This window comes from Copadichromis virginalis, linkage group LG9, assembly GCF_057382275.1.
Source record: "Copadichromis virginalis isolate Kocher_CV1m ecotype Utaka linkage group LG9, C_Virginalis_male_GT1.1, whole genome shotgun sequence".
NCBI lineage: Eukaryota > Metazoa > Chordata > Actinopteri > Cichliformes > Cichlidae > Copadichromis > Copadichromis virginalis.
The window spans coordinates 23469163-23484416 of record NC_140626.1 but is presented as its reverse complement, the minus strand read 5'-3'; the positions used below and the strand labels follow the sequence as shown (position 1 = coordinate 23484416).

Genomic DNA, 15254 nt, shown 5'->3' with positions numbered 1-15254 from the left:
AAGGTTGGTGACCACTGTTGTACAATATGTCTTTACTTTGGTCTCAGCTGTCCAAAGGTTATCGTTGCAGATGTTTTGTGGTTTGTCCAGATGCAACTTTGCAAACGTAAGCCGTGCTGTCACATTACAAGCCTTCCAAACACGCCATGCTTCATGTTTCAGTTCAATATTTTTCTACTTGTACTGCCATAAACTTTAAGTCCTGGGAAGACCAGATTATATTTGTTATGTTCAGTTACATAAAACCTTAGAATTGAAAGACAGTCTACATTTTCCCATAACTGTAATGTATAGGTGATTGATCCAGTGACACAATATAGGCCAAAAACTATGATAAAATTATAATAATTAAATAATTTACTTTTTCTTTTTGTAAAACAATATGCATTGTGTCCATGATGTAGCATTAGAGAACACCAAGTAACTGTATGTCATGTTGATTTAGACCATTACTATATGCAGATTGCCCATTTCAATGTAATGTAAAAGCAATGCTTGTCATGTTTGAGACTATTAAACAGTATAGGAAGTTTAAGGCAGATTGAAGTATTTATATTGGAGATACAACAACTTTATAATTTGTAGCAAAACATCCAAACTCATCATTGGACCATGAAAATGACACACTATTCGGTTACAACTCAAAAGGCTTAACCTTTATCATCACAGGATACATCGTAAAAACTGATAATTTCATTCTTGGTGGGCAGCTGGGTAGAGTAGAGTCTATGGAAAGGGGGAAACTAAAAATGGTAGGCTTCCTATTGGGTTTACGCATGTATCTAAGAATCTGTTTTTATTTCATTGAATATTAAAAGTGGCTGCATAATTTCATGCATGTAGATAAGAAATATCGCATGTTGGTTACTTACACTTTAAAGGGTCTTTCTCTTGCTAAGGCCCACTCACATAATGTAAAGTTTCATGAGTTTTCAAACATGTGTAGCACTCCAAAAGCCTCACATCACTCAATGCTTGGATCCTAAAAAACAAAGAAATGTAACGTTCCACTTATGTTAAACTTTGCATTTTTCTTTCATACTCCAATTTCCAGTTGTTACAGTGGGGAAAAAAGATTATGATGAGCAATGCGCTTAATTTGTTCATGTATCATTAACAAACATAGATATTATCTTTCCCAAGTCATTGTGTAATTTCTACATCCTGTTTAGCTTGAACAAATCTTTGCTTAGTTTGCCCAGTTGTCAAAATCTTTATCCCGCTGCTGTCGTCATACTGTAGTTTTTTGTCAGCTTACTTATTAATTCTTGTACTTTCTCTTCTTTGTAATAGCACAGGAGATACTGGAGGACACTTCTGCTGTGTAATTAACTGAGTAGTTTTTCTTTTTCTCTTCAAGTTGCTCTACTTCCTGCGGCCATTAATAGCAACACTTCTCCTGTTTTGTTTTTCTTTCTTTTTTAAAGTCTCAGTCCTTGGCCTGTTATCAGATCTGCGTGTGGACTTGGATCTGCACATGCTGCTGTTTGGCGAGAGTGTCCTGAATGATGCCGTTGCCATCGTCCTGACACAGTGAGTATTTTGCTTTAGTATTTCTCCAAGCCCTGAGAATGCAATCTATTTCAAGGTTTAATTGCGTGGGTGCTCAGACTTCTCCAAATGGCATTATGGGGGCGGATGTGGAGGAAGGAAGCCTGAGTGGGTGCTGCCAGCTTTAAGGAAAACAGCAACAATCCCTTAAATACTATGCAGCGAACTGCATAAGTGAGTTGCCCCAAGCACTATCAGCATCTCTTTTAGGTCCTTAATGCCAGAGTAAAGAGACAGTCCCATGCTGCGAACTTGGTTATCATAGCTAATGTTGACTTTGGAAGAATACAACACAAAATTCTTGGAAACTCAGAGCAGCCAGGATGCAGTCATGCATTCTCCATGCATTTCATTTGCTTAATTCTTTCCCCTTTTCTCCAGCTTTTTACAAAACTATGCATGCTTCTGTCCTCGCACATTGCTGTCATTGTCTGCTCTGTTTACACAATGCTAGTGAGCAGAGCTAGTCGTGTAGATGTGAAAGCAGATGGCAAGCCGGAGACAGAGAGGGGCGAAAACTCACATCTCCACAGTCACAGACAAGCAGGCAGACACACAAATAAAGCAGGAGGAGAGATAACATCTGTGCTTATTATCTTTAAAAAGACTGATGCAAATATATAGAACCTGACATTCTGACATCTCGCTTTCCAATTGAATAAATATGCTTGCCAATTCCTAGAAGGGGAGCGCAAATTGTTGCATTGTGTACATTGTACGGTGGAGGAGGGAGCCTGCAATTCTTCCCAGACAAAGAGTCAGATAGTGTTCTGTTTGTTCTTAGAGTGGCGTGACCAGCCTACATGCCATCTCCTTTCACTCGACTTGGTCACTCGCCTGCCGGTCGCCCTGGCCCCATGCACAAAGCTGGCCCTTATTAGTGAGCCAGGCAGGGTCCTGGCACTAGAATTTTAACAAGCTCCCAGAGCAGCTCAACCTTACGCTGATGTGCCATCTCACAGTCGCAAAACGTCCTGCTCCAGCAGCCCTGACCCAGCCACCATTCAGCCAGGTCCTGCTTTAACATCTTGGGATCTCAACTGGGATAACAGCCCAAACCATCTGAAGTTACAGTCTCCAGAAGGTCACTCTGATCACTGACTAGTGGGCAAATGCACCACAGGAGTCTTTCTTTTCAGGGAGGAGAGGGGGGTAATAGATTTCCCCTTTTCAGCATGCTGAGCTCATTACCATAGCTTGACTGATTCTTCCCCTCCCGCTATAGAGATTAGGGCCTGTTGTGATGTGTGCTTGCTCATTCCAGCCTGATGGTACTGAAATTGCAGAAACAAAACTATTTTAATGTTAGTAGGAGTATAAGACATCTTATACTTACAGTATATATGAGTGGCTACCAGATGCTGTGCGCGGTGTGTTTGTTTCTTTACTGTGAGCAGTAGCTCTGGGTCCCATTAAATGCAGGGAAACAAAACAAGTGCCACTTTGCTACCGTTTTTGCTGATTCCATAGTTTGTGTTTCATTTAAAACAATCTAAGTCCACGGGGGAGTACATGGGAGGGTCTTTGCCGGCTAAAGAGACTGTGTCATTCCACAAAGGCAGACTGGTTCATCAGCCACTCTCTTGGTCGCTTGTCTGGGCTTGCATTACCACAGGCACCCCCTCCATCCCACCACACACAGACATGCACACAATTTCTTCCTCCCTCTGTCCTCCCTGTGAGGCCTCTTTTGCACTCAATGACTTCCATATGGAGGCCTCCCTTCCTCTCACAAAGTAAATATTTATAGCAGTGTGAATAATGCTGCCATCTTTTTTTTTTTTTTTTTTTTTTTTTACTTGTTTCTTACTAACTACACTGAGATGTCTCTGAAACAAAGAAAAAATCCTAATATATTTTTTTTCTTTTTCGGGAAAAGATGGAAGTTCTAAGGGAAACCATGTAATCTAAAAAAGGAATGACTCCAGTAAATAGCACTTAGCTCAGCATAATAAGAATGTAAATTTATGCTCATTGTTTTCCACTAAGAACCCAGTTGGTCATATTTCTGATGACTGTTCTTATTGCAGAGTCATAAACGTTTTTTTGTTTTTTTTTTTAATTTGTATTCTCAGCATCTGTAGCAATCAAAGTGTCTCTGTTGTAATTATGCCTCTGGCTTGTTTTTGTTCCATAACGGCTCTGTTTGCATTTGCTTCATGTTTCTCCTAGTGCCATCACCACCTACACCCAGATGAATGCAGGACTCATCTTCAACCCCACTGCCTTTCTCCACGCCTTTGTTTTTTTTCTCATAGTGCTCATTGGCTCCTTCCTCTTAGGTCTCATTTTCACAGTAATAACAGCCCTCATATCCTTTTCATCCCGTCCCATCTCTGCCTCTACACCCCAGACTCAATTATCACCTCAGCATCCGCCGCAGTATATCCTGTTCCTCAACACTATAATTGCTTCTCTAACAAACCCCTACTGTACCACTTTTACCAACAAAAGCGATGCAGCTAAAGTCTAAAGTGCTCCTGCGACATTAATGGCTGCAGAGAGGTCGTCAATCAAGCCAATAGCCTATGATGAAGTTTCGACTTGCGCCGTTGTCCGGCGTTTCTCTCTGATCTTCAAGTAATTAGACTTTAGGATGAAAAATGGGAATGTGTCATGAGGGGTTTGGGCCAGGACTCAGCTCTTATTTACAGTGACTAATCTCTGGGTGTAGGCAAACCACAAAGTGAGCATTTATTAGATTTTGCTGATGCTAACCATAGCAGCATCCTGCTCTTGTGTCTGCTATTTGTTAAAGAAATTCACCTTGATGTGTAGTTGCTCATTTATCTTTTAATTAATAACCACACCTGTCCTTATTAATTACAAAAACAATCAGGCTTAAGAAGGTGTATTTTTATTATTGCATGCCCGAGGAGTATTTTAAGCGCAGCCTATTAAATACCCTTCAGGCCTAACTTTGTAATATTTCCAGTAGCCAAACTTACCCTTCGTTTCTTTCTATGTGGCTGTCAGAAATATGAAAATTCTAGTGCCTACTGTTTTGCCCAGAACACCGTGTAAAATATTGCTCTATGGTTTGCACCCAAGCTTTGCCGGAGGGGATGTGGGACAGTGGAGCTCACTGCCCGCGTTTACTCTGTATGGGCGATCCCCTGGCTTGTTGAGCACTATTTGCAGTTGCTTTATTTTTGCAGGCAGCGTACCACAGTTTCTCCAGACTGTAGCACTGGAATGCACTTGTGCAACAGTGGGAAATTTGTCCTGCATTTGCAATATGAACCCTGGCCTGATGCAAAGTGTTAAATACTTCATGATTATCTTATGTATCTTTAACTTTCATTTCACCTCACCAAATTCACTCGGCTGCATGAAAATCCCCTGCTGGAAACGTCAGTCTTCTTCTTGCTGTCCTGGAGCAGCTACCTCTCGGCTGAAGCCTGTGGGCTATCAGGTGAACACTGTGTGACTTATGTTGTTTGTGTGTCTGTGGCCATGTCAGTGCTCTGGGTAGCTGCCCTTCTCCCCTCAGGCGTCTCTTCTCAACTGCTCCCGCTGGCTCGCATACTGCTCTACAGTATCAGTGACACCCAGCATCTGTTTGACTGGCTTCAAGGCATTTTCTGTTTCCACTCACACTCCAAAAACCTGGAAATAATGTGCGCACATACTGCTGTCCAGTCATGACCATCTGCACAATTCCCTGCTTGCATACAAGATACAAGATTTCTCGACTCTGCTGCCTAGAATTGTCTTCTGTTTCTTTACTGATGTGGTGTAATGTTGTTTTGAAATATAAGTCGAGTATACATTAGCGCACATTAGTATTAATGCTCTCTCTTCCTTGGCACTGCTCCCTGTGGCCTGTGGAGGCAGAGAAGATGGTTTTAATGAGAAAGCTTGACCTTTGTCCATTAAATTCCAGATGCCCTGTTTATAAAGCGCATTTTAAATACTGCCCAGTGTGGGAGTCGCACCACAGAAAAACCTCAGTCGGTAATTCTCAGAGCCTCTAGTTTTCTAGTGGAAGTATATTTCTACATGCATTTCCTGGGCTGGTTTTAATACTTTGTTTTGACCTGAAACCTTTACTGTTATAAAATCTAGTTTAATGCTGATATTGTTGTCTAGGTAGTGAAAATTACTGTTTCGGTGATGAATGGTACCCTATACCCTATACAGCATTAACGGTAAAGGCGTTTAATGGTCGCTTTGAGATGAGGCAGCACATCATACCAAAGAATGCAATGACTGATGCGAGTCCTCCCTGGTGTCCTTTGGTAATCGAGGCTCTTTCTGTCTCTGTTAATTGCTAGAGTTTAGTGAGGGTGTGTCTAATGACCCTCAGCCTTGCAGGGAGCCCTGCTGTCATTAATCTTATGCCCCTCACAACTGCTCATTATGAGAAGCATCTAATCTGTTGCAAAGTGCTCTGTGTGGAAAAGACTTAGAAAGAGACTTAATGCAGCAGACAGGTGATGTGTTATCTCTGTCAGTGTTATGTAAACCAAGGACGATGTTGTTGCCCCCAACCAAATGGAACCAAAATGAGATCTGCCACGATGGCGTGCTCCATTAGATGGCGTTGCACAATGCTAAGAGGTATATTTTGACCAAGCATTACTGGAACTAGCATAGTGCAGGTCCATGTCAGCATCCCGATGTAAAGGCGGATGGTGAAGAGAGACTAATGGACTGGCTTAATTTAGCAGTCTGAACCACAGCTGCTATTTTGTCTCTGCTGCCATATTTATTACAGCCAACCGTGTCTTCTACCTATTGCTATACCCATCGCAGCAGTTTCACATTTTTCCACCTTCTGTTATTCGCTCAATGCGAAGGAAGCTAAAATGTGAAATCGAATTTCTGCAATGAACCAAGCGTGTCCTGCGAGGCAGCAGCCCACCTTTCATGCTTTGTGCTTCAAACTCTAGCTCTCTGGTCCAACCAGCCTCCCCTGTGAGCCTAATCACTCTCTCCACCCTCTGTCTTAGGAGCAGAGGCTGCTGTCTGTACGTCTTTCCCTTTTGTACTTTGCTTGTCGTGCATTTGTTTTTTGTTAGTATCTCCTCCCACGCAACTGACATTGTGATTGTGATTATATCACTTTTAAAACTTTTTTTTTAATCGTTTCCAGAGCCTCATGTATCTGGACAAGTAAATGTTTTTATCAGATATATAAATATGCTTGAGTTGGTTTGGGCAGCACATTTTTATTGGAACCAGGAGAGTGGGTGGATGCAAGGTTGGGCTGGTCTGATCCGGTTAATTTTTATATGAGTGGCTGCACACAGGAGGGCTTAATTTTTGGATGTTATAAACCAGTGCTTACATGAATTACTCTAACAGTGCTTTTATTTAATTTATCTTTGTCCTCATCTCCCCACTTTTTTCTGAATGTCGGCATCTCTGGCTTGTTAACAAAAAAACATGGATTGAACCATGGAGACAAAAGCTCTTTTCAGAAATGATCCTCCTGTGATGGTAGAACCTCCTACACCATATTCTCAGCGTGACAAGTCTCAAGCCTCTGTGTGTTAAGCAGCTCCCAAACATACAGATTCTCTCATCCTGATTACTAATATATGCACATATAAGTGGTTTTGCATACTTTCAGCTGATCAGATCCGGCGCATTATCAACTCCCTGCTGTTGACAGGATTCTCATCTATGAGCTTTGTCCACAAAATGTAAATGTTCACATTTAGAAGATGCTGTGGATGTTTGGGGGGGGTGGGGGGGGCCTATATCATTTTTGAATTTTCATTCATTTCAGAAGTATTGTTTATCTTTCAGGTATTGTGGCAGTGATGTTTTGCGGCTTGAGTCAGGCAAGGTACACAGTTCTCAACTTGTCCTCTGAGGGCAGGGCAAGGATCAAGCAGGTGGGTTAACGGAGCGCAACTGAAACTTGTTTTCCTTTTGCTTGACAGTCATTTTTAGTCTTCTCGTTTGTGTAGAATGACTCTTGTCGCCAGCATTTGCAGTTCGCACTCATTAATTGCCATTAGTGCTCAGTTGTCCAGCGGGCGTCCGTGTGGGACATCAGTCTCCAGCTATCTACTTAAAAGGCTGAGCACAGATGGAGGCTAGCACACTGTCACACTTTGCCAGCAAGCTTCATAGAGGAGCAAAACAAATCAGAAGTACACACATATACTTATTTGTGCATTTATTATTCATTATCAGCACCATAGTGCAGCTAACTGTTTATCACAGACACTCCTAAAAGGCAGCACAGTTGAAGCCTCTGCCTATAAAGTGGACTGGCTATGCAGGAGAGCATGTTCACTTGGCAGAATGCCTCTATCTGTATTTTTTAGGGTTTATACATGCAGCTTATGGTAAAATGTGATTGAGTGTATACAGGCAGTAGTTGAATAGCTAGTGGGACCGATACTTTTCTTTCTATGATCCCCAAAAAGTGCACTTATTCAGCTGGATATCTTTTTTTTTTAACCAGAGCTCTAAATCATATAAGAAATAAAAAATATGGTTAATGAAATTGTATCATCTCTTTAATGCCATTGCATGAACAGTATATGACACCAAAGTTCCTCAGCTTGGCTTAGAACATGACAAGCTGGAGCCTGAGTCGATGAGTTGTAATAATCTTCTAATAAAAAGCAGAGTTCATTAGCATATGACTTTTTGGGTCCCTAAAGATGTGCTGTTTTATCCCCAGTACGCTTCAAATGAAATTATTTCACACAAAGATGATGACAAGAACATGTCTGCTGTTACAGGAAACCACATTATGCCCTCGAGCTGTAGATGTTTGCAGCTGCCGCCTCAAAGGGAATAACATAAACACTGGATTTGTCGTGTTTGTACAGATCTAATGCTATTTATCCATTCCTCTACTTCACTTTCAGCTATCTTTCGGCACACAAAGTTGTTTTTTCAGAGGATGTCACTCATTGTGTACTCAGTGCTCGGCTGATTCTGACCCCTACCTTAACCTTAATATGGCCTAACCATAAACACTCACTTGTGCCCTGCTTGTTTGGCCCATTTGTCCTCAAGGGGAGGCAGATACCCAGAATGAAACTCTGTAAATAGATTTATGTGTTTCTAACAGCAAGCATACACACATCTCTCTCATGATCCTCTCAATTCCTTTTATAATTTGCAGCTCTTTGAAGTCTTCAACTTCCTCGGGGAGATTTCCATCTTCGGCTACATGGGATATATATTGTTGAAGTTCACTTGCCATAAATTTGAACCATACTTCATTTCTGGGGCACTTGTATCCTTTTCTGCTGTATGACAGAGGATTTTACCCCCTGTTGTGCAGCTTCTGAATTCCACTCCCATCTCAGGAATAGGACTCAGTTCTGTCTCCTATTAGTTTAATGACAAGTCATTTAGTAGATCATACTGGTTATCCTGTTGTATTTCTTGCTACCTCATTGCAATACTGTTACTTCCCCAGTCCTTGGGGGAGAGAGGGAGGGGCGGTGATCTTGAGAGCTCTGCAAATGTCATCCAGCTGGTTTCCGGCAGTCAAGATCTCTACAGATTCTTATTGTTACTGATGTTTTTGTTTGGTTTTTCTTTAGCAACGCTGTAATTAAACTGTTTAAATCTTTTTGCTGTTTAAAATAATCTTACCGTTCTTTCATTTAGCGGATTGAAGATGACGCTGTTTTAGCTTTTTCTGCATCTTTAACACGATGTAAAGATTTACGCTTTCTGTTCTGTCTTTTGCACAAAAATGTGAAAATATTGATTGGTTGCATTTCAAATATGAATCATATTGTGAATGTGAATAACGAAGCACAAAATTAATCAGCAAAAATATTCCAGCTATCGTAGAGCAAGCAGCCCCACCCCGGACAAGTTTTAGGGCTAATGCAGAGAGACAGACAACCATTCACACCTACAGCCAGTTTAGAATCACCAATTAACATGAATGTGTTTGGACTGTGGGAAGGAGAATATGCAAACTCTACACAAACGAGCCCTAAGCTGCCTGGCTGATTTGAATCTTCTTGGTGTAAGACATCAGTGCTAACTATCACACCACCGTGCCGCCTCACGTTTATCTTATAGCAACGAAAATGAGAGAATTTGCCATTTTTCTTACTTTTCTGTCACTTTACAGTGTTTAAAATTAGACCAAAAACCTGTTACATTAATCAGCTAGTCTTGACATCTAGATGTTTATGCTGTTTAGCAGAAAAAAATCACAGTTGATATCAAAAATAAATGCCAGGTTTTGAAAAAAATATGCTCGGAGATATCCAACGATCATAGCTTCTGCCTAGATTTAATATTTTGCATATAGTGTCAAATATGATACAGGAAGAAATCCATCACAGGCAGGAGATGCATATGTTTCTCCCCTGGCAGCAGCCTCTGTAGACCAGAGTACAATGGCGATAGAACTCGAGTCATCTTATCAAAAAACGATCTGCTCTTTAATGATAAATAGAAAAATCTTACTATCATAACAGATGTCTCGTGTTCAGAAGCTTTATTGTATCCGTCAGCTTTGCTTTCTGAGAGAAATGATTGGGCAGTGATGGACTGATGGCTGCTTGCTGTACAATTGTCCTTTCCTGAGAGCTGGCACGACCATAGTGTATGCTGGAGGAGCGACTCTAGTGGCTGCACTCCAAGGAGCTGTTCTTTCACAGTCCAGTGCCCAGATGGCCAGCAATTATTATTACAATCCATCTTCTACCATAGGGTCAAAGGGGCCGTAGAAATAGTTGACTGAGCAGATTCTTTATTCCAGTACTCTTATGTCCAGCAAAAAAAGAAAGAAAGAAAAGAAACAAATGATTTGAGCATTGGGTCTGATTTCTTTAAAATGTGTTTTTGGCAATCCGCCTTCATTAGATGGAAGTCAGGAAATGTGGGGAACAAGTGCACAGGAATTTAATCGGAGTTTTAAAAAGCTCCGGCTAGCTATCTACATATACAGGAAGATCAACCGGATGGACAAACATGAATAAGTGGATGTCGGTTTCCAGTTTTACGGCTCTAAAAGTGTCTATGAAAAAGAAATAACCCCAGTGATTCCACCCTGTTAATCGCTCTTTGGTTATGCTGTAGATTTTAATCGCTGTAGCTTGCAGCCTTTGCCAGTGACAATAGAGATAGGCTTTATTGGAAATTAGGCTGAGATGAAAGTGCTTAATTACCTCCATTCGAATAGCTCAGAGGCCTTTGATAAAGAAAAATGACTGCTTTTGGGAGCAGGATATTGCTTTTGAAAATCCATAGGGTGCGTGAGATGTAATATTGACTGCAGGGTGCGAGGGAGTACTGTTTTAGTAATAGCCCTGTCAGGCCGAGGTGTCCTGCCTAAAATATTGGTCCCTTTATTTATACCGTTATATTTAGACTTACTAAGGATAAACTCAAATCCCTTCTCTTTCTGATACCAAAGAAGGGTTACCTGTCTGCACAGATTAGTTTTTATGCAACAAATTTCAAAGAGGATCTTTTTTTTTCTTTTTTAAGAGCAAAGAGCTTTCCAAACCCTCTTCACTTTGGTTCACTCAGCTTACCCTTAACTTACGTCAGACTATCAAAAAGGGAAAAAAAAACCTATGAGAGGATCTGAGGCTGTATTTCTAACTTCTTCTAAAAGCATGACCGATGACGTGACGTGTATCCTGGATGGCAGCTATCTCCCTGGTAATTGTACAGATATCATCTTGATAACTTCTGCCCAGGACACTTAGCATTCAGTCTCATCCTACGTGAGACATCAAAGTGTGTGTGGAGGGCAGAGACAGCTGGCGCAGCCTGATTGGCTTCATGCCTCGGCATGGTGCCACGTTGCCGTGTTTTCATCCCAAACGGAAAATATCCAGACATTTTTTTTCTTCGCGTGTTTGCGCACATGCGTAATATTTAGTGTTATTCACAGGTGGACGTCTATAGCCTGACCTCACAGTGTTGCATTTATTTATTTCTGGATGCAGAAAATTGAGCAAAAAATGTGATTACTTATCAATGATATCCAGTTAACCAGTGTGATTTACGGCACTTTTTTATTCCCCGGCAGATTTTCGACAGTATAAGACCGAATGATCAACTTTCCGTGAAACCTGCAAGTCTCATAAATGTTCTCCTTAATCTGCATTCAATGCATACAGCTGTCCGTCTTTCTTTCAAGAGCATTCAACATCTACCCCTTATCTTTCCTGCTGAACCTGGGTCGCACAAACAAGATACCTTGCAAGTTCCAGCACTTCATGATGTTTGCAGGTACACTTTTCATTCTAGTTGTTGTTTTTGCTACGAGAGAAGGGGGGGAGAAGAAGAAAACTTTCACCCTGATTTATCCCATGAAAGCTCTAATTATTCCACTCTCCTCTTCGCCTGCAGCTAATGGCATGAGTAGAGATGCTGAGAAAATGTGTCCTCTGTGGAACAAGTGCGAGCTGGTGTGCGCATTAAGTCAGTTAAGGCGAACACAAAGACCAGCACCTACCTCGGGGTTTAGAATAATTCACCTTGTTGGAGGAAGAATTTTTGCATTAATCAATACTGTCTGAATTTGAGATTTATGTTTTTTAAAGAAGCTTTTTATCTATTTGTTACCTGTGAGTGGAAGCATATATAGAAGTCTTAGTCTTACTTATCTGAGGTATCTGAGACTAGCGGTTGGCACCCTGAGTGATTTGATGATGCAGGAGAAGGGAACCTTTGATGTGGGGTAGCGCCACAGCAGCATGTTTCTCTGCTTGTCTGACCCACTTTACGTCTTACGTAAGGTTTCTTTATAAAAAGCTCTTGTTTTGCTATTTTTCAAAACTCCCCCACCGTCGCCGCTATCACCTCCCTCATCTTTCTTTTTTTTCTCGTGGCAGAAAAGGATTTGCTCTGGGAATTGTTTTGGCTTTAAGCATTATGTCACCACTGTACAGCAATCTTGGAGTTTGTTTCAGGGCTATTTGCTGGTCAGCAAGTGGTCAATGATAGTGACTGTCAGGGTGTTATTTGTTACCCATTGACAGAGTTATTAACTGGCTCAGTTTCTGTGTAATTGGTTGGTAGATGGTTATCTGGTGGTTTAATGGAAGGCATTAATCCAGCTGTTTGCTCAGAAATGTCTTCTCTTGCCTCAGGTTTGAGGGGGGCTGTGGCTTTTAGACTGGCTGTAAAAGTCACAGCTAAAGAAGTGAGTCACACCATCTTCACCACCACCCTGCTGATGATTGTCTTCACCATCTGGGTACTTGGTACGGCTGCTGATCCCATGCTGCGGCGTCTGGACATCAGGTTGGTTCAAACACCTTGTCGAGTGATACAGATAGTGGGATGCGCGAAAGACCTGTCGTCCTGTCTCTCCATCTGCCCATCTGTGTCTTCTTCATTTGTTCTGCCAGTGCCCACAAATTTACTTAATTAGACTCTCACATGTATTCTCTCTCAAAATACAACAGCTCTTTGTAAAAGGAGCACATTTGAATTCTGAAGCCCCCTCCTCTTCTTCCTCACCATCCACACACAGCCTTTGTGCAAACGTGCCCTCCATTAGTGACTGGCACAGCTGGAGTGCACAGGTGCTCCACACAGATAATAGTAAAATATGTGCTCATATATATATATATATATATATATATATATATATATATATATATATATATATATATATATATATATATATGGGCGCGCATATCGAAAGATTTAAAGTCTGTATACTGCGATCAAGGCCAGTGGGTGATAATGATTAAAGAGCGCAGAAGAGGCGTAAAGGATGCAAGGCGGTAATTAGATACTTATATTGTTAAAGGGTAATCTATGGCCCAGATCACAGTGGTATAATTGACTCCCACAGTCTGTGAAAGAAGTCTGTGCGGTGTACATGGTTTCAGCTTGATGCAACTCTAAGAAAGATATCCTTACAAATCAACTAAAAGCAAAGTGTTCGGTATAATAATAGGAAGTACCTAATAGTGAACACGGCCTGATTTTCAAGTATAAATGACACTTCAATAAAAATTAATAAAATGATGAATATGGACAAATTTTGTTAAGTGGAAAAGATAAACCATAAACAAATGTTGATCAAGGGCAAAAAAACAACAAAAAACAAAACAGTAAAAGAATATACAGTAAGTAAAGAAGAGCTAAATGTGTGCCTGAGGATCTTAGGATGAGATCTGGCTTGTAGGATTGCGTCAGTCCAGCTGTACAGTAGGTCCAAAAGCTCCTTTGATGGGAAATTGAAACACACAGCAGCACAATTTGTGATGAGAAGCAAAACCTGGAGCTAACCTGCTGCTAATGAATTGCAGATTGGCTTTTGTAATTGAATCTAGTTGTTCATTTGAGCTTTTATAGTCAAATAAGCTTCATTTAATTGTAATTCTACAGTTTATGAACCAGAGAAAGAGCCAGTATCCGTGTGAGATCTCCCCGGGTGCTGGATTTGTATCCACAAACCCTCCTCTTTTGTGTGGTACAAGCTGAACTGCTTTGCGAACGTTTTAAGGCATTTGGCTGTCCACTAATCAAGCAGTTCAGTCCTCAGCCACTCCGCATACTGAAGTGTCCTTGAGCGAGACACTGAGTTGCAACCAAAGGACGGCCAGTGCCATGGAGAGCAGATTTGCCAACATTTGTGGGACGAGAAACATTTTGTAAAGCTTTTTGTACAGCTAAAGTAAAAAAAACAAAACATATACAAAAATCAGACACTCTATTAGGTACACTTGCTCAGTTAACTGATAATACAAATATCTAATTGGCCAATAACGTGGCAGCAACTCATTTACACATGTAGATATGGTCAAGACAACCTACTGAATTCATCATGGAGCATCGCAATGTTTCAGAAACTGCTGATCTACTCTCACTTCCACCCACAACCATCTCTAGCTGGTTAAATCATGTATATTTCTTTAATTTGATTTGTACTGGCATGTACTGTAAATCTTTACATCCATTATGTTAGACCCTTACATTTAGAGAGAGCTGTTGAGTTGTATTGCTGTTATACCTCCCACTCCCTCCCTTCTTCTTGCTTTTGTGTCTGTGTACATACTCTACATGTGCACCTGTGGATATTTGTCCTGAATAATGCATCTGCCCGCTGTTTATCCACATGACATGACTGTCTTTATGAGTAGTCATTCCGTCAACGCATCACAGTACAGTGCGTCGTGCCTCCAGGGCTGTCATGTTTCAGAGAATAACTCTTTTCCTCACTTCCCATCCCAAACTCCCACGACTGCTTCCCTCTTCATCTCCCTTCCCTCAACCGATTGCATGAAGTAAAGGGACAAGAAGCAATTTTGAAAGACTTCATTTTGGTGAATAATACATTACATTTCTTCACCTGGAGCAAATTTACCTCCTATTCCATCTTTGAAATATAAAGTGGTTTTGTGGAGGAGTCTTTGAAAGTTGTACTCTGTGTAAAATTATTTCTGTATATACAGTGCAAGAGGGTGTGCAGAGTTAGAAAGAACTTGAAAAACACAAGAAGCTATAACTTGTAAAACTAAGGAGAAATATTTGGAGTCTGCACTGCCTCTTGGTCAGAAAGCAAAGGTACAAAAATCTGTATGTAAAGTGCTATTTATAAATGCTACGGCGAGACTTCTTTATGTCGTATTCTCTTCTATTATAGGTAATTTGCTACTGAAAAGATATGTGGGTGCATAAAAGCATATCAGAGTGCTCTTACATGCGTAGACTTGTGAAAAACTTAAGCACACCCTTTCTGCCTCCATGGGAATTAAATGGGTAACCAGCAGCCAGGTGCTGTTAAT

The 15254-nt window shown here is 41.0% G+C and overlaps 1 pseudogene across 1 annotated transcript in view; it reads left to right on the top strand.

The window, feature by feature from the left end:
- The window catches only part of LOC146701884 (sodium/hydrogen exchanger 9-like), a 66395-nt pseudogene that overhangs the window by 23266 nt on the left and 27875 nt on the right, over positions 1-15254 (top strand). The window contains exons 6-12 of the transcript XR_014922249.1: positions 1428-1533; positions 3724-3862; positions 4861-4966; positions 7309-7397; positions 8648-8761; positions 11628-11739; positions 12603-12756. The product of XR_014922249.1 is annotated as a sodium/hydrogen exchanger 9-like (transcript). The remainder of the gene's footprint in view (positions 1-1427; positions 1534-3723; positions 3863-4860; positions 4967-7308; positions 7398-8647; positions 8762-11627; positions 11740-12602; positions 12757-15254) is intronic.